Source organism: Myotis brandtii, unplaced genomic scaffold (assembly GCF_000412655.1).
Source record: "Myotis brandtii unplaced genomic scaffold, ASM41265v1 scaffold9, whole genome shotgun sequence".
NCBI classification, from domain to species: Eukaryota; Metazoa; Chordata; class Mammalia; order Chiroptera; family Vespertilionidae; genus Myotis; species Myotis brandtii.
Genome location: NW_005371693.1, coordinates 1,677,155 through 1,685,672, shown reverse-complemented (window position 1 = coordinate 1,685,672; position 8,518 = coordinate 1,677,155). Strand labels below are relative to the sequence as shown.

Genomic DNA, 8,518 nt, shown 5'->3' with positions numbered 1-8,518 from the left:
AAAAGTTGTGCATCTCGCTATAGTTTTGAGGCTACAGATGACTTCAGACCCAAAAGCAATGTGTTTGCCTACTAATGGTTATTTTTGGCCTTCAGCCTGTTTGTTCTCTGGCTCCCAGGTAGGAGACAAGGGTGTTATAAGCACTCAAAGGGCAGCTGCCCTCTCACAGGTTCCTCTGCTGTTTGAGAAGGAAGCCAACGAGGTTTTCCCCTCCTCAACATCAGAGAGCATGCTATGTCCTCTAGCTAATGAGTGAAGACAGGAATGGTTTTCTTTTATAAATAATAATTTTCAGGTGATTCCTCTTGACCTGAACTTGGCTGCCCCCCACAGCTTCCTTCATGCTGCTTCTAAGCCTCCATCCTAGGCAAGAGTACTGCCTGAAGATGACCGCTTGTGTCCCTCTCAGCCCCCAGAGGCACCCTCCAAGGATGGTGAGGCCCCCAGGAACTTTGGCTCATCATGGAGCCACCCTGGATCAGCTCAAGAAGCAGTTCCATTCCCCCCTCACTTGCCGGCACAGGTGGAGAGCATTTACTACTTTCTCCAAAGACTCAGCAGGATCTACAGGAACATCACAGCCAGGCACAACATTTCCTACAAATCATGGAGACCTGCAGCCAACTCCTGGGCTTCTAGTCAGGGGAGGCTTACTAGGACTCCCGGGGACAGAGCCAGCCACAAGGCTTCCTGACACCTACAGCCCTCTAGTCTTCAGAGGCCAAACTTCGAAGACGTCATGGCCATGAGGTCATCTGACTGGGCCCAGCAGCTATCTGGCATGGATGGCTCCCCAGTCTATCAGCTAGACCTGCTGCCATCCTGGGACTCTGAACCCCAACTTGGGAAAGATATTCTAACCCAGCAACTCTGGCAGATTTTTGCTGGGACCCATGATAAAGTGGACCAACCGAGACACAGGCTGACAGACAGGTGCCAGACCTGGAAGGCCAGGACCCAGGACCATGCTACTTTGGAGCAGAGTCCTGTACCGAAGATGCTTGGGTTCTAAGAAGGGAGCACAGAGCCAGGCAGGGCACCCGGGGTGATGCTCTCCTGCGTGGCCCAGGAGCCTGCTGTAGAGCCTGTACCTTTCTGAAACCCATATGCTGGGACCCCAACGACTTCAAAGACATGTGGAAGAGGCTGAATACCTTGCCCTGGCAATCCACGAAGTTGGCTGTCCCACACAGAATGGGGACGTGGATGCTAAAACATAGGAAGCCTGTGCTGGCCACAGCCGTCAGAAGCTTCATGTGGCACGTGTTCACCTGTGGCAGAGATGGAGTCAAAGTGTGGAGCTTGATCAGCTAGATCAGTGATGGCGAACCTATGACACCTCTGACACACGAACTCATTCTTTTGGTTGATTTTTCTTTGTTAAATGGCATTTAAATATATAAAATAAATATCAAAAATATAAGTCTTTGTTTTACTATGGTTGCAAATATCAAAAAATTTCTATATGTGACACGGCATCCGAGTTAAGTTAGGGTTTTTCAAAATGCTGACACGCCGAGCTCAAAAGGTTCACCATCACTGGGCTAGATGGTGGAGGACAGGTTCCACAACAGCCACCTGTGTGCACAGACCCACAGGACCTACCTGTGCACGCACCTGCCTCCTCTTCTCTAACAACGCTACCCTGCTGATGGCTGCCCACAGCTTGGCTGGTGTGAGCATGTGGAACCTGATGGCAACATCCCTGCACATAAGAGATGAGCTACCCTCTGCAAGTCTCACTGCCAGGCCCTGGCTGCCAACCTGGAGGACAGCCTGGCCTTCGCTTACTTCACTGATGGCACCATCAGGATCCGGGACCTGCGGCACCAGAGTGTGGTCAGGGACCTGTCAAAGACCAGGACATCTGGATGGGAGGTTTGGACACCTGCTTATAGTGCTGGGACCTGAGGACTGTCAGGGAGCCCCAGGAATACCAATTTGAGTCTCAGATAATAAGCCTGCCCCCCAACCCCTGGGACAACTGGGTTGTGGTGGGCACAGCCAATGGCCAGCTATAACTGCAGCCCACCCACTGGGGAGGCCGGGGCAGAAACACATGGAGGGTTATAAGGACAGCACCGTCCTCAGTCTCAAGTTCTTCCCTCTCAGCCAGTGGTGGGTGAGCACTGGGATGGACAACCTGGTCAGCATCTACAGCATGCCTATGGGAACATGGTTTTCCAGTTACCCAGACCACCTCTGTCACATGATGTGACGTGTCCCCTAACAACTGCCGGGTCATCACAGGGTTCTACGACCACACCTCAGTGTACCAGATCCCATACTAAGGGACTCACTACTGTCATTTCTGTCAGATCCTTCCCCTTCCCCCCATCCCTGCAATGAGGCTGTTAGTGGTAGAGGGGCATGATGGGTGGGCTGGTGATCTTTAGCATGTGTAATAAAGCAATTGGAAAAAGACATTTAAAAAATAAAAATAAATAAATAATAATTTTTCATTCAAGGCTCTTTTTTTCTGCTCACCAAATCTGGGTGACTCTTGTCATTTTTCTATGTATTTTTCTTTATTACAAATCTGGATTTCATTTTTAAAAAATAATTTTTATTGATTTCAGAGAGGAAGGGAGAGGGAAAGAGAGATAGAAACATCAATGATGAGAGAGAATCATTGATCAGCTGCCTCTTGCACGCACCCCCCCCCCTTCCCGGCAACAGGGATCGAGCCCACAACCCAGGCATGTGCCCTTGACTGGAATCAAACCTGGGACCCTTCAGTCCCCAGGCCGACGCTCTATGCACCAAGCCAAACCAGCCAGAGCTGGATTTCATTTTCATACCCTGTTCATATCTTTGCCCTTTTACTTTGGAAAAAGACAAAACACAGTTATCCACCTCTGCAGCATAAAAAGAGAAAAACAGAAACCTATTCACTTTGCTCATAAAGATCTTAAACAATCAACTCTCACCCAAACTATTCTTAAAAATACGTAAAACTATTTCACTTCTATTTGAGATTAGAATCAACATCTGGGTTCTAGTATGTGAATCTGGGCAAGTAAATCAATTCACAGTTTTGGCCTTTGTATCTTCATCTATGAATATGAATTGAACCATCTTTACAAACACTTCCAGCTCTAAGATTCTAAACTGGAAATGTTTTCAATATTATCTTGTAAGGGTTTAAGTGGTTTGGCCAATATGGGTATAATAAAGAGAATCTTTATATAAGAAGTGAAAATAAGTTCTGGTAATGTAATGTACAACTATGATGGACTATAGTTAACAATTCCATATAAGGAAATAATTATAACTGTGTGAGGTAATGAACAGTAACTAATTGTGGTAATCATTTTACAATAAATACATATATCAAATCATGTTGTACACCTTAAACTTATACAATGTTATACGTCAATTATATCTCAATACAACGGGGGAAAAAGCAAAAAAAACCCCTGTGTTTATGAACACAATTTGATGTTGATATTAGGAGGCTATGAACCATTTCAGTAATGACATCCTTGTTCAAAACATGGCCAGTCAAAACTTCAGTCTCAAGCAATTGAGAAATCTCCCCCACTCCTACAATCTATACTACTCTCAAAACATAATTTTATGACTTTGTGTCCATTACAGAATCAGCAAGATATTTTAAAATGAAAGCCAAGGTTTATCATTCGCCTTTTTTACAAGCCTACTTTCCATGTGGCATTTGGGTGCTTTTAAAAATCAAATCTTTTGGCCCTGGCTGGTTTGGCTCAGTGGATAGAGTGTCGGCCTATGGACTGAAGGGCCCCAAGTTCGATTCTAGTCAAGGGCACATGCCAGAGTTTCAGGCTCCGTCCCCGGTGGGGGGTGTGCAGGAGGCAGCCAATCAATGATTCTCTCTCATCATTGATGTTTCTATCTCTCTCTCCCTGTCCCTTCCTCTCTGAAATCAATAAAAATCAAATCTTTTGAAATATAAAATTCTTACCTTTGCATAAATTCAAAGGAATATGTTGTGGGTTATGAAGGCAATTACAAAAGAGGGTTCAAAAAAAAAAAACAACTGTGCTAGCTAGTAGCAGTTTAGTTAAAATAAGCAGGTAGTCCAATGATGCAACCACTTGAAATAATACCATACTCATTCACATCAATGTTCCAGATTTTGATTCTGAAAAAAAAAATTTCTCAATCATGGTTTTCAGTTATAAATGGGTTGAAACATGCAAGTTCTCCAATATCTCTTGAAATCTCAAAAAAATAAGGGTGAAGAAATTTAGGGAATAAATCTACAAGGACAAAATAGTGGAAGAAGAAACAAAATTTGGGAAGCTGGAAAGTCAAAGGAAGAAGGGTGTGAGTTTAGCAGGTGTGGGTAAGCTGAATCATGAGCACTACCATCATGTTGCAAAATGCAGCAGCCTCAACCTTAAACCACAGCAGGGAAATTCAAGAACAAATTTTGCTACCCATATCCCCAAAAGACTTGGATGTTACCATTAGGTATCTCTGGCATTGGGAGTAAAGATAGGGCTGTAAACAAGATGGTAGGTTGAAATCACTTAAGAAGGAAAGGGAGACATATTCTCTATAATCAGGCAACTGTCCTTCCCCTATTCTCACAGAAATCTGAAGTTTATTCTCTACAGAAGCTAAAGTAGAGCATTGCTAGATTGGGGTATCTAAGGCACAGTTATGAGTGAGAGATGCCAGATGCCACAAGAAAACAAATGGATTAAAATTAAAATTTACATTCTGCAAGTTGGGATCCCGAGCTTTCCCCCACTCACTTAGAAGACTGGCATCTAGAATTTTCATGTAGAGTGGAGACTAGAACAGTATCCTCTAGATAAATTGACAAACCTATGGAAAAAATTTTTAAAAATTGAGGTGAAGTTTTCCCAAACAAATGGCCCAGCCAGATTACCCTACAGAGATAGCTACAGTCAATACCTCCTCCTCATGAGCATTGAGAATCCAATTAACTTTTTTTAGCTCCCACCCTTAAAGTATCAGCAGACTCTCAAGGAAAAAGCCTTTAACAGAAAAAGTAGAGGCCAAAACAAACAGAGAAAGGCAACAAGGAAGGAAGACACACTATGCAGGAAAGTGAACACTTCAAAAAAACATCATCAATATGTAAAAGAAGCATATTCTTTTTTTAAAAAGGAAAGTAGGGACAATCAAGAAAGAGCTTTTGGAAGTTAAAAATATGATATCATATGATATGTACATTTTAATTCAATAAAAATATATCAGAGCCCTGGCCAGCATTGCTCAGTGGTTAGAGCATTAACTTGCAAAGCTGAAGGTCATTAAGTTAGATTCCCGGTCAAGGGCACATACGTGGGTTGCAGGTTTGATCCCCACCCCTAGTCAGGGCCAGTTTTCTTTCTCTCTCTCTCTCTCTCTCTCTCTCTCTGTCTGTCTCTCTCTCTCCCCCTTTCCCTCCTCCCTTCTACTCTCTCTCTCTAAAAATCAATGGGAACAAAAATCTTCACTCCTTGGGATATATCAGAAATAAAAATCTCAAAAGTGTTATAAGTTAAGGTCATAAAATGTCCCAGAATGCTGTGCATAAAGATGAAAAATAGAAAATATAATAAAAGAAAAATAGACAACAGTTCTGGAATTCCAGAAAGAAAGAAAAGAGTAAAAGGAGATACAGGTGAAATAATCAAATGAATTACTCAAGAAAATTTCCCAGGACCATGAATGTCCAGATTAAAAGAATCTGAATGCCCCACAGTGTAAAAGAGATTCACACAAGGCACATCTTTGTGAAGTTGCAATCACCAGAGACAAAGAAAAGATTCTAAAATGTTGAGAAAAGGGAAAAGAAACTCCCATGTACCAGATCAAGAATGAGCAGGGATTCAGGCATCTCGATGTCAACGTTGAAAGGTAGAAGACAATGGGGCAATGCCTTGAAGAGACTCAGGAAAATTATTCACAACTGAGAGATTTACACTAAGATTATTAAGTGTGAGGATAGGCTAAAGACATTTTGAGATGTGTATGGTCTCAAACATTCATCTCCCATGTGCACGTTCTAAGGATGCTACTAGAGGAGTTTCTCCGACAAATGAAGTTAGAAAAGAAGGGAAAACATGAAGATTCTGGAACCAGAAAACAGGATTCCAACCCCACAGAGGGGCTAGGCCAGCAGTGGTCTGCAAACTCATTAGTCAACAGAGCCAAATATCAACAGTACAATGATTAAAATTTCTTTTGAGAGCCAAATTTTTTAAGCTTAAACTATATAGGTAGGTACATCATTATTAACTTAATTAGGGTACTCCTAAGGCTTAGGAAGAGCCACACTCAAGGGGCCAAAGAACCGCATGTGGCTCGCGAGCCGCAGTTTGCCGACCACGGGCTAGGGGATCGCTAGGATGAAGTGAAGGGAGATTTCAAGGATAGAGGGAAATCATCAGATTGGAGATTAGAAAGAGAGAACGTTCCAAAAAATGAATTAAGAGCATCATTAGTGAATGTGATTATATTGAAAGGAAATTAAAACAAGTGAAGGAAGTTTGGGAATTATCAATGATTAAAAGCAAAAACCAAGTGAAAATAAGACATTATTAACTCCAGCAAAATCAGAGTTTTGTAAGAAAGCAAGGTAATCATAGGATAACAAATTCTAGTTGCAATTAGCATTTACATAGTTAAAACAGCATAACTATGTTTACTACATAATTGTATTGGGAGAACAGGGAAGATGTGCAGTATGTTGAAAGAGGTATTGGAAAGTAGGTGAGGTACAGGTTTGGTGAAAGAGAAAGTTTCATCTTCAAAAGTGGGAAGAAAACAGAAAATACCTGATAGTGAAATTTTAAAAAGAGCACTAAAAAACATTACTTTGAGATCATGGAAATTAATACCAAAAGAAACAGTTAAAACAGTTGAAGCTGATTTCCTCTAAGAATCAAGAAAGTGTGTTGGGGGGAAGGGTGTCTCAAACTGTTTGGGTTGTTATTATAGACTGGGTGCTTTATAAACAATAGAAACTTACGGTGTTTCTTACAGTTCTGGAGGCTAGAAGTTTGAGACCAGGGCGCCAACATGGTTGGTAAGAGATCTCTTCAGAGTCTCTGACTTCTCACATGGGGAATAAGTCTGGAAAGCTCTGTGGACTCTTATATAAAAGCACTTATATAATCCCATCATGTGGGCTCTACCTTCATGACGTAAGCCAGCGATTTTCAACCGATGCGCCGTGCTGCACTGATGTGCTTAAAGAATTTTTAAAAAATGCAATACCTGACTATTTAGTCAGGGACACTGACCTCTATTCCCTAAGATTGCCAAATTTAAAAAATGACAAGAGCCAACACAATAATAGAGGTTTGATGTGAATGAATCAAAATTATACCTTTTTTTGTGTCAGATGAGCAAAAAATCTATTTTTTGCTGTGCCGCCAAATTTTAGTAATTAGTTTGTGTGCCATGAGATGAAAAAGTTTGAAAATTGCTGACCTAAGTATCTACCAAAGGTCTCACCTCCTAATACCATCACATTGGGGGTTAAGCCTTCTACATATGAACTGGGAGGGAACATAAACATTGAGACCTAGCAGGAGGTATTGGGTAAAGGATTGACATTTATCATAATAAGTCTTGCAATCTGACTCTTTAAACTATGTGCATGTGTAACTTTTATAAAAGTAAAAGCAAAAATATTGAAATTCAGATATGTTATTTTATATCTACATCATTTAGAAACCCAGAGTAGGGTGTGTAGACTGGGAATAGAGGGAAAAAAAAAAACACTGGAAGTCACAGGGAGAATACCACAAAATATTTGGTGGCAGCTCTTAGAAGCATTAGCTGGAATTTCTCGAGTCCACAATTGAATGAAAGCTAGTTTTAGATCATCTGTCTTCAAAACCAATATGGCCTCTTTCCAAGCATGTTTGATTGCCCATGTGCAGTGCATTAAAAGCAATAATAAAGCTAATCAGAGGGGCCTCCCACAAATATTTTTGCTACATGGACCAGACCACAACATTTTTCCTACACCTACTAAAATGTCAGCCAGGATGTGTCAATGGCAGGAAGCTGTAATGACATGAAGACGTCTGCTACAACAGCCGGGCTTGTATCTTATTAAAATTTGTAAGAACCAAAGACCAAAGGGGTAGAAAAGAAACCGCCTTCCTCTGGGAAGTCTGTCTGTAATTCCACTCGAATGTGTTAAGTGAGTTGTATAATACACTAAAATAGTCAACATTTATTGAGCATTTACTGTGTGCCAGGAACTACTCATTGCTTTGTGTATAGTAAGTCTTCGCATCCTTATAGCAACATGATGAAGTAGGTACAATTTTCCTCCTCATTTAGAGGGGAGAAGACTGGGGCCCAGAGAGGTTATCTCACCTGGCTCGTAAGTGATGGATCTAAAGCAGACTAACACTCCATGAGCCCCTAATGCAAGCCAATCCTGCCCCAGCTTTGTGCAAATGGGCAAAGATGTCCCTGCCTCGCTTCATCACAGCAGACCTTCCATGTGAACCCCTTAAACGGGAACCAGACCCTACCCTACTCAGTGAGTCCCTAACACATG

At 41.8% G+C, this 8,518-nt stretch overlaps 1 pseudogene; it reads left to right on the top strand.

The window, feature by feature from the left end:
* The first annotated feature begins 386 nt into the window (after positions 1–386).
* On the top strand, positions 387–2,291 carry LOC106724592 (annotated as a pseudogene).
* The last annotated feature ends 6,227 nt before the right edge of the window (positions 2,292–8,518 follow it).